General features: G+C 39.5%; 1 protein-coding gene across 1 annotated transcript in view; it reads left to right on the top strand.

The window, feature by feature from the left end:
• Positions 1-479: 479 nt before the first annotated feature.
• B4GALT5 (beta-1,4-galactosyltransferase 5) overlaps positions 480-18,137 on the top strand; it is a 39,210-nt gene continuing 21,552 nt past the window's right edge. Inside the window, exon 1 of the mRNA XM_032218088.1 lies at positions 480-597. The gene's annotated coding sequence lies outside the window, so the exon portion shown is untranslated. The remainder of the gene's footprint in view (positions 598-18,137) is intronic.

The following is an 18,137-nucleotide window of genomic DNA, read 5'->3' as shown; positions in this document are numbered from 1 at the left end:
CTGCCCACGAGACCAGGAAAAACGAAAAGGGGAATTTGGAGACGGTCCCTGAGAGGTGGCCGGCGAGATGGAGGGAGCGCGTCAAGAGCAGGTCAGCTTTTGACGCTCCGAAAAACGGATTTTGCAGAGAGCCCCTGAAGGCCCCTCTTTCCCCGCCCTCGCCTGCTCCTCCCACTCCGTTTGCCGGTGCTTCGAGCCTCGGGAGCGGCCAGGAGGAGGCTATAAGAGAGACCGGAGGGGCTCGTCGGGCGGCGTTGCTGGCCGACTCTTCACTCATGCAGCGCCGTCGCCGGAGGGGGGGAGCCGCGCGGAAGCACAGAAGGAGCAAGTGAGGCGAGGAGGAAGAATCCCCCGCTACTACACCACCTCCCCCCCCCCCCGAGTCAGCCGTCCCCTCAGTGAACGCCTCCGCCTCTTTCTCCTTTCTCGCCTCAGTCGGCTCGCCTGGAAGCGAGGCGAGGCGGGGGCGGACCATGCGCTGGAAGCGGAGCCCTTGGAGGCCCTGGCGGCTTCCCCGGCGGTCGTTGCTGGCCGCTCTCTTCTTTTTCTCGCTGTCCTCCTCGTTCCTCTACTTCGTCTATGTGGCGCCCGGCATTGGTAAGGGTCGCGCGGCGCGGTTGGAGAAAAAGCGGCTCAGTCGTCTCCGAGTTGCCCAGGGAGGGGCGGCGCGCCCGGGACGGAGACGGCGCTTCCCCGCCCGGCCTTGGCTTGTGAGAAGGAACGGCGGGAGAGGTAGAGAGAGAGAGAGAGAGAGAGAGAGAACATCGGGCAGCCGAGGGCGGGGGGGGGGTCTTTTGAGGGGAGATGGGGGTGCGCGATTTTGGCGCGCGTGCGCCCTCCGCGGGCGTGGGTGGGGGGCTGAGAGGAGTCTAACGGTAGCGCAGGAAAGGGGAGGGTATGAGCGCCGCCTGAGGTGGTGAGGGGCAGTCGCCAGATTCAGGCCGCCGCTGCCGCTATTGCAGCGCACGGTGGAAAAGCGGCGGTGTTGCCCACCCCTTCCCTGCCTCCCGCCCGCTCCAGTTGCCGCAGCCAGGGGTGGGGGCTCGGTGCCTGAAGTCTCTTGCCTCTCTTCCAAAATTTCGCCAACGGGCATCGGTGAAGCGCGCTCTTTCTCTTCCTCACAAAACACATTTCCTTTCCCCCCCACGCGTAGTTATTGGCGACATGGACTCTTGGAGGCTGCGCTCCCGGGTCGCGTTTCCTTTTTGCAGCCCACGAGAATGCCTGGTTCTGAGCCTCAAAAACGAGAGTTCTCTTAAGGCTGCAAAAAAGGAATATACTTTGGTCCTTGAAGCGCTTTTCCTGTTATTTGGACATTATATATACGTACGTACATACGTACGGTATGTATATATGCATGCATGTATGTATATATGCCTGTAGTCCATAATATAGTGATGATTTTAAAAAAAAATTAGTTGAGCACATGGAATCTTTTTTCTTTTAGTATATTTTGGAGGTGGGGGCCCACTTTGTTATTTAAGATAGTATCTCCTTTTATATTTGGTAGTGAAGATACCTAATACTCCCACCCCCTATTTCTCCCACGACAACCTTGTGAGGTGGGGGGGCTTAGATAGAGTGAATGGGCTAAAGTTACCCAGCCAGATCAGTATCAAACATTTCCCTGACCTCAGCAGAAGCGAGGTTTTTTCTTCTCCCTTCTCTCCTTAATACTGTATTCTTTTTACATTGCTATCCTCTGGCTTATTTAATTTTGCCCTTGCTCTTTTTATCTTTGACCTTGATTAATTCAGCTGTTTATTCCTTAAAATCTACATACAAAATGGAAGGTGGGATACGATTCAGGTGTTGAATTGGGAAGGTGGATTTAAAAAGTATGTTTGTATTCCCCCATTTTTTCTTTTACAAAAAAGCATCATGGAAATATTTGCTTGATATATTTTTAGCTCATAATACGGTAGTAGGTAGACAGTATAAAAAACACAGGAGGTATACAAGCCTTTACATTGACTGCAGATTGTGATCAGGGTTGGATCAAGTGGTGATTGTTAAAGTGATTTAAAAACAGTAATGTTGACTACTATTTTCTCCCTTCTTTCTCCTTTTGCTCATATTATCAAGTGTCAGTATTCTGCCAATAGTCAATTGTTAGTTTTTGGTTAATAGAGGTGTTCTGCTAATCTTCAGATTTTTCTTGCAAATATTTTAGGTTCATGCTAAAATGATTTACAATTAACAGATCATGCTTTTTGGGCTGCTTATTTCTTTGTAAGATAGATTTTGAGAAGTTTCTCACTGCTCTCTGGTGTTCATGCATATTTTTATGTGACTTAAAATTATAGAATTTAATCTTAAATTGATCACATTTTACTCTAAATGACAATGCCAAACTAACAATTTCCTAGAGATGAATAGTAGGCAACAATAATGGCTTGGAAGTATAGTGTTCCTTTGCAAACACTTGCAGATTAAATTTAGTCTTGATCCAGTTAAATACTAGTAACTGTCTGTCTACATGTCTCAGTACTATAAGGTTGCTTTCCTAGTGTGGGTGCCCTGTAGATCTCCTAGACTATGCATCCCTTTAAGTCATATTGAGTGAAGAATGAGTAAAAGAATCAGAAAATAAGAACTGCCTGATATGATAAATTGCTTTTACATCAGGAAAAAGTTTCTAAATAACAATTTTCCTGGTAGTATGAATATTATTCATACGATGCAACATTTAAATTTAATTTCATTTTTATTGGTATTTTAGAATAGAGCATCAGATCTAATCATTTAAAGTCAAGTCTCTGATGTGGATTTTTGCATTGTCACAAAAGACAGTCTGGATATTGATAATATTTGCTTAATTGATTACTATTGGTGAACAGTAGTGTTACACAAAAACAACTGTTGCTCAAGACAATGGTGTATAACCCGTCTATCTTGTATTCTGTGGGACATGATATCCAACAAAACTTTGCAGAAAGTTTAATAAGCTTGAATGCTATTTTTTTTATTTTCAGCCTGCAATGACTACATAATAAATATATGATACTTGATATCTGTGTTAACTATGAACAATTTAGAATTACTTCTTTGTTAGGCTTAGAGCTTTCCTTTATGATAAAAAAATAAGTCCTAACATAGTTAAAAACAGAATGAAATAATAATAAAGAATTCATAAGCAAATGCATAACTGCCATAGAACAAATATATTTCACAGAGAGGCACCTCCCATATCTACCTTGATTCTCAGTTTGCTTATAAATTTCTTCCTGGAGGAAAGGCATATTCATTGAATTACAGTGGCCTCTGAATGCAATTTTTTATGACTTTGTTATACAAGAGCTGCTCTAGAGATAAAAGTGTCCTTGGACTTGCAAAGCAAAGCTTATTTGCACTATAACATTTTTTTTCTCAACAGAACGTTTACATAATTATTTCTTAAACTTCTTTTTTGTCCTATGTAACAAAAGGAGGAGACTTTTAGATGTTTTGCTACCTCTGTAAACTTAATACTGGAAATACCTACTGAATAATTTATTGCTGTCTGGAGAGCTTGTGATACATTTAGATAATTCTTTAGTTTATTTTTTTTTGGTTAGTCTCCCTTCTTTTACCTAACTATTACATTCATTTTTGATCTTTGGCCATCATTTAATTCTCTCTCTCTCACACACACACACCACCACCATCCCTAAAAGCTTTAACAGCACTGCTAAAATGATTTAGAAGACCAGTGGAAAGGAATATATTCCAAAGGCAATGAATCATGAAAAGGCAGGATTATCAACAAGATCTGTTGCTGGTTGAAATTCTTGTCCTTTTTATGTTATTACTTTAACACAAGGGAACATTAGGGAATAAGGTTATAATCCTAGAAATATTTTTATGATTCCTTATATCTGAGCCATGGTAATCTGATGGTTGTCTGGTTATTGATATGAAATTGAACCTATTCTGATTACCTAGATGGATGATATAGGATTGTTGGTTCTCTTATTCGAAGAAGTTTTTGCAGGTGATTAGAGGCCAGTATATCCTAGTTCTATCTTGTGTCCAAAAGGTAGCATTGGAAGACTATGCTTCAGTGCTTGTTTATAACAATTTCCCTCAATTTGAAAAACTCAAGATGTGTTGCACCACGGGAAGCTCTATTTGTTGAGTGGGGAGTACCTGTCACTTATGTAAATGAAGTGCACATGAGTGCAGGCAGCCACTGCATGTGTGGAGCCATCCCATCTCCCTCCCCCACTCTGCTGGACCACAAAGCCGGAAAGGTTGAAGACCCTGGTTTAACACATTTGGAGGGCTTCATGTTTGGGAAATCTAACCCATGATCTAATGTACCTTAGGTACTAAATAACAATATACTCATCAATAACAATATACCATCACTATCTCAAAGTATTCTTTATTTAATCTCAAATGAACAGCCTGACAATGTTTCCTGGTTTCAATTTACTTAGATATTATGATTAAGTCTGTGTAGGGCATACCAGGGGTTGTGACTTTAAATATATACCTTTCACCCTGGCCTCGCTGATAAGGAGTCGAGCCCTGTAGCTCAATGGTTAACACATCTGCCTTAGAGGCAATAGAGCACAGGTTCGATTCCCAGTAAGGGTGTGGCTAGCTGATGAGAGCTAAATAGCTTGAAATAGATCTATACTAGTCTCCCTTTATTTATTTATTTATCAGCATAAATATAACACATATATACATATATACATATATACATATATACATATACATATATGACTTTAAGTATATATATATATATATATATATATATATATATATATATATATATATATATATATATATAAAATAATCAGGTGTGGATTTTGGGACCATTGCTTGTTATTAAATTGCTTCTGGATGTATACGTAGTAATATTGCAAAGTGTATATTTGCATAGCTGGACTTAGTATATTGGTTGTGTCTATACTTGACTTGGTTGATTTGGCAATAGTTATTTGTGTTTGCCCACATACCTTTTTAAATTTGCATTCTTTACTAAGGATACTTTTAAAAATATCTAGAAACTGTGGTTTGTTTGAAATTCAGTAGGTAAACAACGTTGCTTATAGGTGAAAGTCATGCTTATAACTCGCATTCGCTACTACAGGTAGTCCTCAACCTATGACCAAAATTGAGTCTAAAATTTCTATTGCTAAGCAAGACAGTTGTTAAGTGAGCTTTGCCCCATTTTACAACCTTTTTCCACAGTTGTTAAGTGAACCCCTGCAGTTAAGTTAATTATATGGTTATTAAGTGCCTCTGGTGTCCCCATTGACTTTGCTTGTAAGTTGAGCACTACCTGTAATGTGTGTTTTAGTCTTAGCTTAACGTTTTAATTGTTACATTGATAAAAAAAATGTATACAATTCTTTGGAATCCAAAGGCCATTGGCCTGAGCTTGGATAAAGATTGGATATTTCTGAACTCACTCAGTGCTTCAGAGTCTTGGAAAACAAAATGTCTTACTGCTTTCAGCACACTATCAAAGAGCTTCCAATTCCCTCAAAAACACATTGGTTCTTGAAAGCACTCTAGTTAGGTTTCCCCTATTATTTGAGGAGCTGAGTCAGTGACTATCTAGGATAGCCTAAATTAATGGTCCATTGGATATTTTTTTATGAAAATAAAAATAAAGTAACTTTTTATTGTATCTGTAATTGTATACAAATGCATTATATCTATAAAATATTTACACTTGGAATTGGAAGAATACAGGTAGTCCTTGACGTATGACTACAATTGAGACTTCTATTGTGGTTGCCAAGTGATGCAGTTGTTAAACAAATCATCACATGGCCAGCCCCGATTTTGCAACCACTTTTACTATATTTAGGCAATCAGACTTCCCAATTGACTTTGCTTTTTGGAAGCTGCCTGGAAAGGTAGCAAATCACATTCTTGTGACAAGAAGACACTGCAATGTTATAAATGCAAACCAGTTGCCAAGTGTCTGAATTGCGATCACTCACCACGGGGTGGTATGATGATTGTAACTTTGAGGAAGAGGCATAATTCATTTTTTCCAAGGATGTTGTAACTTTGAATCATCATTAAATGAATGGTCATAAGTTTATAAACTTTTTAGTATCATTATTAACACTTGTAGATCTGCTTTGTTGTGTTAATTCTCTTTTGGACTTATTGACTCTTAGTCTTTAGTATAGCATGAATACTTTATAGAGCACATTAATAAGTGTGATATGCTCACTAATCACTTTATAGGAATAGAAATATGTTTGTTTTGAAAATTTTAAACAATTTCACTTTCTCTTGAATTTTTATTTTATTTTTCATTGTTTTAAAAGTTAATCTTTGAATATTTTAAAATGTTATATAATCTGCAGAACCTTTTTTATATTTAGTTCATATCAGTGATTCTTTTTATTCCTAATGTTTTATTACATGAAATCAAACTTGGATATATTTCCATAGAAAAATACTTGTGGAGAATCAACAATATGTCTATTTTTAAGCACTGACCTATTGTTTAAATCTAGCTTTATATAGAATGCTTCCATGAATGGGATACAAAACCCATCATCTCTGTTTCTTGGAACTACTTTAGATATATACATATCAAAAACAATCTAAATTAAATCTCCAGACAAGCCAGTTTAGGAAACAGCTGTTAGTCTGAAATTCTTCTTTTCTGTTATTATAGGATTCAACTTATGTGTGACATTATACTATTACACACACACACACACACACACACACACACACACACACACAAACACACACTGACTTGCCCTGCCATTGTTGATAGGAGTGCAGTTTTCTCTTTGTAAATCCTTGATTAAGGTATTAATTTCTGCTTGATTGTTTGATATTAATCTCTGTTTATCTGGTTGCAGACTGTTGAAGAAGGTATGCTCTGTGTTTTTGTTTCCTCCTTAGCTTAGAATGCAGGGAAACTGAACATCGTAGACTAGGCTAAATAAAAAAAAAACACTAGGGAATTCCTGGAAGCATGGCATTCAGACAAATCAGCCATCAATAGTTACATATAGATAAATCAATCATTCATACATACATACATACATACATACATACATACATACATACATACATACATACTTTTCCTGATTCATTGGAGACAGCATCTTTGTGTGGGTTATTCTCACATACCATCCAATAGAACTGAGTCTGCAAAGTTTAAGTCCCGCCTCTTGAACAAGACGTGCTTCTGAATCTCTCCTTAAATATTGTGCTATTTTCCTCTCTTACTCCTTTTACACCTTTCCTTATTTTATTTTCTTCCTTTTAGGTTTCTTAGCTCCCCTCTTTGATTCCTTGCAGGTGGCTTGACTCCCTGGGGAGACATTGCCACGAGGCATCGGCCCGAGGCATTATGATCCTATTAATTGCTTACAAGTAGTGCTCGACTTATGACTGCAGTTCTGGGCTCAATTATATTCATAAGTCATATAATGGTTGTAAGTTGATGGACCCTTGTAACCAGAAGTAATTTTCTGGCCTTTTTTGTGACAGTTGTTAAATAAACCCATTCATTTGATTGGGAGTTATTTTGCCAGAAACCAGCAAAAAAAAAATCACAAATTGTCCTGGAACCATGGAATGCCAGTACCATTCCTAGAGCTGATCCACTTGACATGCAGACATATGATCTTAGGAAGGTGACACAACCATTTACAGTATAAATGTAAATTTACAATTTACAAAGTTATGTAAACATAACTTCAGATGATTGTAAGATGACCAGTCATTAAGCAAGGATTACCAATATTATGATTTATAATTTAAGGATAATCTATTTCCCATGCTTTAGGCAATTTTAATAATCTAAATTTAGAAGTCAAAGGCATTTTTCAAAAGTTTACCTTCCAATATTTTGTTCAGGCTATAAACAGTTGGAATGATGAAAAGGCTGCGCTAGAGCAAATTCTCAGAAGAATATATTATATACAGTTAGTGGCTTTTTGCCTTGGATCATGTTGACTCTAATGGATGGTATTTGGAATCTTTCAGGTAAAGACAGTTAAGGAATTTAAATTGCAAATTGAAAGGATGTAAACCAGGGGTGTCAAACTTGTATTGTCATAGTGGCATCACGTGACATATCGGGACTTTCCTCCCCCTTCACTAAACCGGTGGGGGGTGGGGCCAGCACATGACACATCCAGCTTGCAGGCCATGAGTTTGACACCCCTGATCTAACTATTTGGGTTTTTGGGGATTTGAGTGTGTTTTATATTTTAATTGAAATAAGAATTCATATCTGCATGAACAAAGTTTATTTCTTGTAGGCTCACATTAATGTTACATTTGTGACTCCTTAAATCAGAAATTTAAAATATTACTGGAAGCCATTTCCATTCTATGAAGTTTAAAAGTTTACTGCTAAGAGGAAGAGAATAGAAATGTATGAGCTTGAGAAGCACACTCCACTGTTTTTAACTGAGCAAAAAAAGGGGAAAGATGTTTGGATCAAGTTGTATGAAGAAGTAAATATATTTTATTCGAAAGCTGCATTTAAATAAAAATGTGTGCATATATCATAAAAATCAGTATATATTTCTCTATATGTACTAAGAGCAATAGCGTTTATTTAAATTGATCAAATTGGTTAGTGATTGGTAAGTTTAAAAGCTGAATTAATTGCTATAAAAATAAAGGAGAACTTTTTTTTTTCTAATGAAGGATTTTAAAATACCTATGTGTGAAGATCTCACTTTTCCTTCTTTCTTCAACCACTTTGATTTTTAACTTTAAAAGTCGGTCAAAGAAATCCACTTATAAGATTAAGCAAGAATAAACATTTGGGAAGGTGGTGCAGATTCAGGCAACCAACAAGTCTGATGTATATGTATAAATAATTACTTGAATACAATCATGGCATCATATTAACTGACAGATAAAATTGCCGGAGTTACAGTTTTGCCATAGCATCTGACAAGTACCATTTCATGCAAAGCTACTTTTTGCAAACAAAATAGAACAGAGCAAAATAGAGCTGAATGAAACTTCTGGGAATTCAGTCTCTAATTTATCAGAGATACAAAAGCTGAGTTTTGCCATAGCATATTCAAAATTGAACTGTAGTGATTTTTTTAATCATATGGTTCTTGGGAATTTTTTACTAAAAACCTACTTTTAAGTATTGGAAGGTTCACTATAGATTATGGTGCAATTCTATGCTAGAATGATTTGATTTGTGCATATTACTGACTTTTTTCCTGTATATACTGGTTGAAGCTATATGATGCCACAACAGAAAAATTCCATGTTCTTCACCTTTGTGATTTAAGTAAAATTAAATAAAACATCAAATGAATTATTTTCAAGAAATCATGTTTTTGAAGGTATGTGATTTATCATTTATGCTTATTACTTTTTCATTTTATTTTTTATTCTTGCTAATCTTATTAATTTTGGTGAGGGTGATCCTTTAATACTGCTTTATGCATTTATACTTTTTTTTAGTTGGCAAAATTTGTCTGGTGTACCAGCCAACAAGTGCAAAAAATAGAAATATCACTCCTTAGTAATAGCAGGGATTTTTTTTTTTACAATGGCATAGTTGACTAGAACTGATGACCTTTTTATTCCCTGCTGCAGAAAGCTACAAACGGTAGGAAGTCAGAGATACTTTGTTTCTGTCAATTATAAAACTTCTTCCTGAAAAGTCCCTACTTACCATGTTCCCTAAAAGTTGCAGTTGGTACAATGACAACTGCCACTGTCCATCATTCAAAAATACGTTTTTTAAAATTCTGTTCAGCAGATTTTATCACAAGGTGATGAAAGTCAGTTTATATGAATGTTCCTGTTTTTCTCAGTTATTTACTGTTAAAAGTGATGATAAATTTATCAAAATGTACCTTTTTAATAACTGGATAAAGAGTTTTTTTGCCATGTTTTCGCTGTGATAGACACTAACAAACATACCAGGGTAATAACTCATTTTCTCCAATATGATTTGGATATTAGGGATTGGTTTTTTTACCAAATATATTGCGTACTCTGAGCAAATGCTGATTTAATTTGCAGCTATTGTCTCTTGGTTAGAGACACCAGACTGTTTTTCTAAATAAGATAACTAGAGTTATCTAATTTAGAAAAAAAATATTGTGTAATCTAGTTTCAGATTAAACCAAGAATCAAACCAGAAAGAATAAGATTGTTAGATCATCTTCAAACTCATGAAAACATTCTAGCTGATAATTTGTGACTACTTGTTTGCAAGAGAGAGATATTAACTAGTTTATGGGCAGAAAGCTTTGCATGATGAAGTTTTGCTTGGGAATTCAAGCAACACATTTAGTATTGGTATGCAGCATTTTATTCATTAATTTAAATCTTAAATGCTATGGGATAACAGTTTCAGCTATCTTATCAATAATTCATCAATGATTTTATTGTTGCTGTTGGATAAAAGCTACTCCGTACTTCTCTATTCATACATACTTTCTCAGTCAATGTATCTCTGGAGAAATGTAGATGTGAACATTTTTACTAGCATATTCCCCATAGCAATTAAAGCCTTTTTTTCTAGGCAAGATTCCCAATGGGACACCTCTAGAAAAAAAGAAACCATAATTCATTAGCTTTAAGAATAACACACTTAGCAATAGACAAAAATAACAATACTGGCAATCTGTATGGTAAATGAAGTTCATCTAGACAAAGCTGCAAAATAATGTTTCTCAATTTGTTATGAATGAAAATTAATATGAGTGAAAGTATAGAAAAATGATCCCGTGTCACTTGACTATTTTAACAGGAATGTTTATACTTTTTGGAAAGATTAAATTTTCAATATTTGCCCTGGCTATCATGCACAATTTTACAAGTACCTTTGAGAAATATATATTTTATGGGAAAAAATGGCTGTTGAAATATGTACATAAACAACCTTATCATTCTTTGATTTCATCTGCTCCCTTCATTCTCCATAGTTGGTGGAGATAGCATCCAGGAATGGATTAACTCCATCCAACATTCAGTCAGACTGAGTCTACAATCTGTGATGTCATGCCTCCCCTGGTAGCTCCTCCCAGCTTTTAGACTCGGTCTTTCCTAGGTCCGCCTTCCTGTCTTCCAACTTCAGAGCCTCCTCTGGTTCCCCTGGCAGATTAGTGGGGGTATGCAGTGCCAATACTGGAGCATCAATGGAGGGCTGAGATAGCACCCCGGCTGTGTCCTGGTCCACATTGAAGAAGGTCTTGTCTGTGGATGTGGGCGTGGGTCCCGCTGTGGGGGCTGCCCATTGGCGCTTGACCGACTCAAGAAATGCCTTGGGGGTTGGCACTGTGTTGGTCTCAATGGCCTGCTCACCAAAAATGTTTCTGCAAAGAACCCCTGGTGTTGAGGTGGTGCTTCTTTTGCTCTGCAGCTGCCTTGGCTTTGAACAGGAGTGACTTATACAATGAAGGCTGGAACAACCCGGTGAAGGCCGGCTTAGGAGGGGGCATACCTTCGTCTTCGGATAGTTTATCCTCCCTAACTTCCCCCTCCTCTCAATCCAGGTCACTGTCCTCTTGTGATGAGGCTGAGGAACTAGAAATGTCTTCACCCTGGGTTTCCAGGCCCTCTGGTATCCTAGGAGAGAATGAGACCTGAGGCTACATTTATGGCTGTGGAAATGCTGCTTTCATGCATTGCTGGAAGGCCCGCATCGTTAGGTCCTGAAATTGGGAGCCCCTGTGGGGGTTGCTGGCTGGTGCCCATGCCCATCTGTGCAGGGGGGAAACCCAGAGGTGGTAGTCCCATGGGCAGGGCTGAACCTAGTGAAGCCATATGTGGGGGGGATTGCCACCCCTGAGCAAGACCCCAAATGCCTGATGTGTCAATAGGGATCCTTGCTTGTAATGTGGGTTCCTTCCCTGTGTCTCCCCCCTTGTTTCAGGGACTCCAGGGGCCTTCCCCTTCTGTCCCAAGCCTGGGACAGACTTATGGCCACTTGCCCTCTTGTAGAGCTGCTCCAGCTTCCTGTGCCTTTGCCTTTCATACTTAGAGGGTTTGGAAGGCTTGTGACCACCCTCTGCCTCCAGCTCCACCCTGGGGGAAAGGTGCTTTTTCTTGTCTCTAACCTTTGTCCCTCCCCCTTCTGGGCAGCCTCTGGGGTGGCCACTAAACTCGGTTGATCCTCTGCCCCTCTGGTGGGGCTTCTGGCTGTCGCTGCAGGTACCTGGGTCTTGCCGGTCTCCTCGTTGCCACTCGGCGCCATCATCTTTGAACACTTGGTTCCTCCCAGCTTGAAGATGGTGTCCGCGCCAGGAGACAAAGGGTGCCTTTTTAAATTTCTTCTCCTGGCGGCTTGTGCTCTGAGGAGCTGCCGCGTACCCCTGCCGCCAGTTCTTCCGCCTCCTGCCTCATTCCGGTGCCGCTGGAGGCTTGGCTCTGCCTGTGGACCCCCTCCAATGAGGTGGGCCACGTGAACAATGGTGTGGCTGCTTTACAGCGTTTGGGGGAAGCCACAGTTCGCTGTTCGACCCTGTGGGAGCAGCGTAGCACTCTGGCGTCCGGCAGAGTTTCCGCGGCAAGGCTCATCTTCTGGGCCGGAATCCAGCAGCTTCTCTTGCCGGTGGCCCAATTCACGCAGAAGTGGCGCGGGCACTCTGCGGCGTTTGAGAAAGCTGCGGCTCGCCCCTGTGAGTAGCAGTGGAGCACTCCAGTGCCGCTGGAACCCCCGCGGCAGGGCTTGCCTTTGGAAGGCTTGTGCCCTTGTCTCCTGCTTGCCCAGCAGAGTTATTTTCTGAGTGATGCTTGTCTCACTCAAAGGCCTGGGCAGCTTTTGGCCATCTTTTTGCAGCTCAGGGAGGTGTTCAGCTCTCATGTGGCTGCTGCGGTAGGGAGACAGATTAATCCTTTTGCTTCCTTTAATTTCTTCAAATTTATCGGAGATCCAGGATGGCAAACCGTCTAGTTGAGGGACTGAATTGATAACTGGGCGGTGCCTGGTGGACCAGGGGCATGTCCCAAGAACTTATCTGACTCAGTCCAATCAACGAGAGGATAAGGTCCTGGATACTCCTCCCCTCACTATGGAGAAAGAGGTGGTGCCATCCCCCAAACTATTCTTAGACGTTGTTCAGTGGCAGTGGGTTTCCCCGGATCTGGCCCTTTCCCTAACAGTCAGGACAAACATTTCTACAATATTGGTCTAGATTTAGCCAAGGCTCTTGAGGTTTCCACCATGGATGCACCTGTCGCAGCCCTGTCATCGATAACGGTGATTACATGTTCCTTTGAGGAAGCCCTCTGCCCTGAGGACAAGAGGTCCAAGCAGACCCTGGTCAAGTGCCACCAGGCCGCCGTCTGAGCAGTCAGGTCCTCCACAGCAGCATCTTTTTTCAGCAGATCTTCCTTACTCTAGTTGAAGCAACTGCAGGGTAGGATTCCCCTCTCTGATTCAAGAGCCCATCAAGACCTTAATAAATTAAGGGCTGTTACATCTATCAAGCCATGCCCACCAAACCAGTAGGGAGAAATTTTGAAACCCACCACTGGTTGAAACTTAAATGAGGTTTTTACACTGTTTATTGATGTATCATTTCAATGAGTCTTTGAACTTTCCCTAACTTTCCGAGGTTATTCTGCATTGTGTCAAAGGTTTTTTTGTGGGGTGGAGATATTTGAAATTTAATGTTGCTAGCATGGAACCCAAAAACAATATAAAATGCCAAATACCCACCTAAAACCATATTCTGTTCATAATGGGAATATGAATAAACCTGTTCATGCTGTGAATATGGTATCTTGCCTGCATTTCATGAACAAGAACAAGCTACCTAAATCTGAAATTGCAATTATATAAAAAAAGAAGGAAAACCTACCTAAGCAAAGGCCTACCTGCCTTCTCTGTCCAAAGCTCTATTTTTCAGTGTTTTCCAAGCTCATTGGCTGGCTGCCAAAGTTTACATTACTAGTGTATGGTCCTACCTTCCCAGCTTCTCTGTGGTTGCTGAATCGGAGAATATAATTCTAATGGCAACTTCTAAAATTACAGAAAGCAGTGAAACCCTCGAGCAGAGCAGTAGGAAAATTCCTGTTTAGATCCCATAAGTTTAGATCCCTCAAAATTCTTATTTCCCCCCACTATAGTATCTGTCTTTAATCCTATCTATAGAGTATGTCTTTCTTTAGGAAGAGCATTATAACAAAAAATCTACCACAAAGTCCTTTACCCAAACACTACCAACTGTTTACACTCAATCTGTGAGGGATATCATTTTGAAATCTTACAGAGGTGATGTAACGTGAGACTATGAATAGGTACTGGTATGCACAAGTAGGGGTTTTTAGATGCCATTAATTTGCAAGGAAGAGATTATTTAATGATAACAGAAAATAGCTTGACTTGATATTATTGCGTACAAACAAAATTGCTGTCTTTGTAATTTTCATTTAAAATCTAAAATGTAAGGGGGAATGTCAGACTTCTATATTAAATAATTTAAATATTGTTGTTTCCATGTCCAAACTACACATAACTCTGTGTGTGTGTAAAATGACCATTGTCTTACCTGAAGGGTCGTTTTCAGAGCACTGCGAAGGAGAGTCCAAGCAAGGGTTAAATACAGCCAATCTGCCCAGAACTGAATTGAAACTTGAAGCCACGCCTCTAGTGCTGACCATCTTCAGATTTTTTCAATGAAGGCGTGAAACTGTTGCACGCTGAGAAGTTCGACAACAAGTCAGAGGCCTTCCCGAGCAACTGAGAAGGATGAGATTAGAAGGCGCTGGAGAAGACGATAGCAAGAGCGGAAAAGCAGGCACAGTTGAACAGGCCCAGATCAAGATCCAGGTCCCCATTAGGGCCCATCCCGCGCCATTCACCTTTTCCAGAAGAGGGGGAGGGAATGGTCACACGTGGGTTATTCTCTATTAGGGGAAAATATGCTCAAGTTAGCTGGAAGACTAAATCACTTAGAGTTGATGTGATTGGCCAGGTCCAAGTGAACTGCCTGATGCGTAGTCTTGATATCAGGATTTCCTTCAAACAAAGCTTTGTTCTCAGATCTGGGGTAAGGCTTTTAAGGAACCCCTGGCAATTATTGGTGCGGGGGGGGGAGGGTGTTATTAATGTAGTTTTGTACAGAAAGCCATGTTCCTTTTAAATTATGTATTCCTTTAAATATTGCAAGCCACCAAGAGTTTTTATTTTACAGTTGGGCTGCCTCAAAATCTAATAAATGAATAAATGTAAGGCCAAAACCACATTTCACTCCAATTCAAAATCGATGTTAGGTTTTGCCTTTTATCTCCATTATTAAATGCCCGTGGTATTGCTAAGTGATAAAAACATTTTAGCATCTTTCTGCTTTTCGTGCTGATTTCCATTATTGGTTAGCCAACCGCTTTTGTAATTAAACATTTTTGGAGAAGCAGAGAACCTGTGTTTTGTCAGTTCACAAAACATTCCATGTACCCTCTGTTTCAGGGTATTCAAAATATCAACTGGATAGCATTACCTGCTTATCTTTTAGCAGTTTTTTATTACATCAAATATCTAACTGAATAATTCAGCCAACATAGAAGCCAAGCATCTGATAATAGGGTGGAAACTAAAGCCGTAATTCCATTGATGCAAAAACTTTTCATCTACCAAATTATTGGTAGAATGAAATAGTGAAGGTGATTTTTTGCCTCTTCTCTGACATCATTAATGTAAAATCTGTTGCTCTGTACTTTTTTTCCTCAAATATCTATTCAACCATTACTGAAATAGGTAAGAATGTTGCAGTAGTTTCCATCTTTTGTTCACATTTTAGCATTGTTCTAGCCATTTATAGCAAACATTTTTTAGTTTGAAAATCTGAAATAAGTAATGGTTCACATGTATGGTTTTAAACAGAAATCCTAATTATATGATTTTTTAAACATACCAACATTATACAGATGGATTTAATTTCACCAACTTAGAGAATCAGTGGACTTAGTATAAGTGGATTGTGCTGCACGTATAATCCAAAAATGAGTTTACTGTCTTGCTTGAAAAAAATCTACAGATCTCATTATTCAAAAAACAAAAAAATAGCTTACAAGTATTTACCATATGATGGGATGACTTTTAACAAAGAATACCATGGGAAAAAATAATGTTGGTGATTGCAATAGACAAAACATTAAAAAATGACATGAAATTAATGGCCCATCTAATTCAGTGTTCAACATTTCTGTTTATTGTGAGACAGGTTTGATATGAAGGCATGTTTTGTATGATTATAAACATGCACATATACTAATTGCCTGCTTTAAAAAGAACACTGCAAGCTGTTACATCTATCAGAGTAGACAATTTTTAAATGGGGGTTGATCATTCAGCAGTTTCTGTATCATGCTAGGAATACACATAACGATCTGAAAGCTCCTCTGAAATGTAGTCATTCTGAAGGTAAGTGAACATCGTAATTTTTGAAATTTATTTAATCAGTTTTTATAGGCACCCAGCTGGTGACTCTGGGTGGTGAATAATGCTAAAAGTAAAACAGAACAATGACAGAAATTAAATACATAGCAGCTAAGAAAGGTAACAATGCAGCCAGGAGATGAGTCCACTCACACACCCCAAGCCCAGGCAGTCCCAGCAGATCCATAGAGCCCAATCTAACAAACAAGGTCTTGCATGTTTTAGCGCAAATATCCCCACAACTTCAGAGATTTGTCTCTCCCATGCCCAATTTGACCCATGCCCAGCTACTCATCTTGCACAATGTCCCCACAAGTCTAGAGGCACTTATACAAAGGACTCGGTGCCTCTGGTTAACCAAAGACCCCATTTAACATGCACCCTGTCACAGCCCTTCAGCCAACCAGCCCTCATTGGACTAGTTAGGAACCTCCACAGTCCCAGTGACTGAAAGTCTCCCTTCAGCTCTCACCCTCCAGAGTCCATATCCCTCCTGGTATTGATAGTAAGTGTTGTGACTCAGCAGATGTCTGCTGTGACTCTTTTCGGGATACAAGATTCATTATGCAGCTGGGGCTTGTAGAGGCAGGTTTGGAGATAAAAGGAAGGATGCTGCCACGCCCTAGTCGCAGGAGTCAACATACATTCCTTCGTGTGTTCCTTGTTTGGTACAACATTGCTTGATTATCGTGATTTATGGAAGATACACTTGGATAAGTGCTTTCTGTTTCTTGTAACCCTGATTCAAGGCTACACTGGAGAAGTGCATTGCTTGTAAGAGTTTTTGTTTTTCATTCTTGTCAGAGACTTGTATTTATGTTATTTTTGGGCTCGAAGCCAGTTTGAACTGTGAACTGATAAAGAAAAGTTCCTTTTAAGTTTATTGAGCCAAGGTGGCGCAGTGGTTAAATGCAGCACTGCAGGCTACTTCAGCTGACTGCAGTTCTGCAGTTTGGCTGTTCAAATCTCACCGGGCTCAAGGTTGACTCAGCCTTCCATCCTTCCGAGGTGGGTAAAATGAGGACCCGGATTGTTGTTGGGGGCAATATGCTGACTCTGTAAACCGCTTAGAGAGGGCTGAAAGCCCTATGAAGCGGTATATAAGTCTAACTGCTATTGCTATTGCTGCTATTTGTCTGGCCATTTGTTAAGAGCTGTGAAGGGGGGACAGAACAGTAAGTGAGACTTTTTCAGCCAAAGTCCTCTCAGGTCATGATGGCTTCCTCTTTAAAAGCAAACTCCAAGATGACTGCATTCAAAGTATGTAAGATGCAAAAGAAAATATAAGTGATTGTATGCGGTATATCTGGGGTCACTCCTTTTTTAAATAAAATCTTGAATTAGTGCTGCTCACTTGTTCCATCATCCTGAAAATTCTTTTTATACTTTTGCTAAGCTCTGTATGAGTTATTACTTTCCTTTTCGTATGGAGCTGCAACTTGAAGTTTTGCTTCATTATTTATGAATAAGGTTTCTGAATTTGGAACTTCTATAGTTGTTACGAATTTAATAATCAAATACTAATTCACAATAAATATTTAAACATCACCAGCCTGACTTTTCTTAATACATTCTGGAAAATAATTAGATATTCAAAACCAAGGAAGCTTTCTTTGTGTAAGTTCATTCTTTACAGAAGTGTGGTAGAAGTTAGTGTTTATCTTTTCCCCATAAGCTCTTCCTCCAATTTGCCATGCTAGCCTTCAAAGCAGTCATGTTTAGTTTTTCTCTCCAACTATAAACATAATTGTATAAACAAGAACTTCACTCAATTTTGTGTGCAAGA

This window comes from Thamnophis elegans, chromosome 5 (genome assembly GCF_009769535.1).
Source record: "Thamnophis elegans isolate rThaEle1 chromosome 5, rThaEle1.pri, whole genome shotgun sequence".
NCBI lineage: Eukaryota > Metazoa > Chordata > Lepidosauria > Squamata > Colubridae > Thamnophis > Thamnophis elegans.
The sequence above is the reverse complement of the archived record's forward strand: the minus strand, read 5'-3'. Positions and strand labels throughout refer to the sequence as shown.